Source organism: Petromyzon marinus, unplaced genomic scaffold, assembly GCF_048934315.1.
Source record: "Petromyzon marinus isolate PM22_M1 ecotype Great Lakes invasive population unplaced genomic scaffold, UKy_Petmar_22M1.pri1.0 PM_G_Scaffold_40, whole genome shotgun sequence".
Classification (NCBI taxonomy): Eukaryota; Metazoa; Chordata; class Hyperoartia; order Petromyzontiformes; family Petromyzontidae; genus Petromyzon; species Petromyzon marinus.
The window spans coordinates 187,501-190,000 of NW_027422984.1; positions in this window are offsets into that span (position 1 = coordinate 187,501).

Genomic DNA, 2,500 nt, shown 5'->3' on the forward strand with positions numbered 1-2,500 from the left:
TGGCGGGGATGTGTCTCTTGTGGCTCACGGGGCTGTTAGGGTGGCACAGAAATCCCTCGGAATGGGAAAACGGGTCATTTTCGTGTTGCCACATTGCATGCGAACGGCATGAAACTTCCAGAGGCATTTGCAGCAGGAATGCATGTGCAGTCAAAAAAGTGAATATTTTTCACGGATAGACCCCGTGAAACGCTAGAAATTGGCGGCGATGTCTCTCTTGTGGCTCACGGGGCTGTTAGGGTGGCACAGAAATCCCTCGGAATGGGAAAACGGGTCATTTTCGTGTCGCCACATTGCATGCGAACCGCATGAAACTTCCAGAGGCATTTGCAGCAGAAATGCATGTGCAGTCAAAAAATTTAATATTTTTCACGGATAGACCCCGTGAAACGCTAGAAATTGGCGGGGATGTGTCTCTTGTGGCTCACGGGGCTGTTAGGGTGGCACAGAAATCCCTCGGAATGGGAAAAAACGGGTCATTTTCGTGTCGCCACATTGCATGCGAACCGCATGAAACTTCCAGAGGCATTTGCAGCAGGAATGCATGTGCACTCAAAAAATGTGATATTTTTCACGGAGAGACCCCGTGAAACGCTAGAAGTGGGCGGGGATGTCTCTCTTGTGGCTCACGGGGCTGTTAGGGTGGCACAGAAATCCCTCGGAATGGGAAAACGGGTCATTTTCGTGTCGCCACATTGCATACGAACCGCATGAAACTTCCAGAGGCATTTGCAGCAGGAATGCATGTGCACTCAAAAAAGTGAATATTTCTCACGGATAGACCCCGTGATACGCTAGAAATTGGCGGGGATGTCTCTCTTGTGGCTCACGGGGCTGTTAGGGTGGCACAGAAATCCCTCGGAATGGGAAAACGGGTCATTTTCGTGTCGCCACATTGCATGCGAACCGCATGCAACTTCCAGAGGCATTTGCAGCAGAAATGCATGTGCAGTCAAAAAAAAATTGATATTTTTCACGGATAGACCCCGTGAAACGCTAGAAATTGGCGGGGATGTGTCTCTTGTGGCTCACGGGGCTGTTCGGGTCGCACAGAAATCCCTGGGAATGGGAAAACGGGTCATTTTCGTGTTGCCACATTGCGTACGAACCGCATGAAACTTCCAGAGGCATTTGCAGCAGGAATGCATGTGCACTCAAAAACTTCTATATGTTTCACGGATAGACCCCGTGAAACGCTAGAAATTGGCGGGGATGTGTCTCTTGTGGCTCACGGGGCTGTTAGGGTGGCACAGAACTCCCTCGGAATGGGAAAAGGGGTCATTTTCGTGTTGCCACATTGCATAGGAACGCCATGAAACTTCCAGAGGCATTTGCAGCAGAAAGGCACGTGCACTCAAAAATTTTAATATTTTTCACGCATAGACCCCGTCAAACGCTAGAAGTTGGCGGGGATGTCTCTCTTGTGGCTCACGGGGCTGTTAGGGTCGCACAGAAATGCCTCGGAATGGGAAAACGGGTCATTTTTGTGTGGCCACATTGCATAGGAACGGCATGAAACTTCCAGAGGCATTTGCAGCAGGAATGCATGTGCACTCAAAAACGTCTATATTTTTCACGGATAGACCCCGTGAAACGCTATAAATTGGCGGGGATGTCTCTCTTGTGGCTCACGGGCGCTGTTAGTTAGGGTCGCACAGAAATCCCTCGGAATGGGAAAAGGGGTCATTTTCGTGTTGCCACATTGCGTACGAACGGCATGAAACTTCCAGAGGCATCTGCAGCAGAAATGCATGTGCACTCAAAAACGTCTATATTTTTCACGGATAGACCCCGTGAAACGCTAGAAATTGGCGGGGATGTGTCTCTTGTGGCTCACGGGGCTGTTAGGGTCGCACAGAAATCCCTCGGAATGGGAAAACGGGTCATTTTCGTGTTGCCACAATTGGCATACGAACGGCATGAAACTTCCAGAGGCATTTGCAGCAGAAATGCATGTGCACTCAAAAACGTGAATATTTTTTCACGGATAGACCCCGTCAAACGCTCGAATTTGGCGGGGATGTTTCTCTTGTGGGTCACGGGGCTGTTCGGCTCGCACAGAACTCCCTTGGTCCACCTGATTCGTGCATACAGGCAGCAACTAAAACTCTGTAAACCTGCTGTGAGGACATCTAAACAGTGGACCAGTGAGGCTGTGGAAGATTTGCGGGCGTGCTTAGACTGTACTGACTGGGATATGTTCACGACTGCTACCAATAGTCTGGATGAACTCACAGAGGCTGTGTACATCAGCTTCTGTGAGGACTGCTGTATCCCAACACGTACCAGGGTGAACTTTAACAACAACAAGCCCTGGTTCTCAGCAAAGCTCAAAAGGTTGAGGTTGGAGAAGGAGGAAGCGTTTAGGAGTGGGGATAGAGACAGATTCAAGGAGTCGAAGAACAGGTTTAGCAAAGCGGTGAGAGAGGCTAAACGACTGTACTCAGAGACACTAAAACACCAGTTCTCTACTAACGACGCTGCTTCTGTCTGCCAAAGG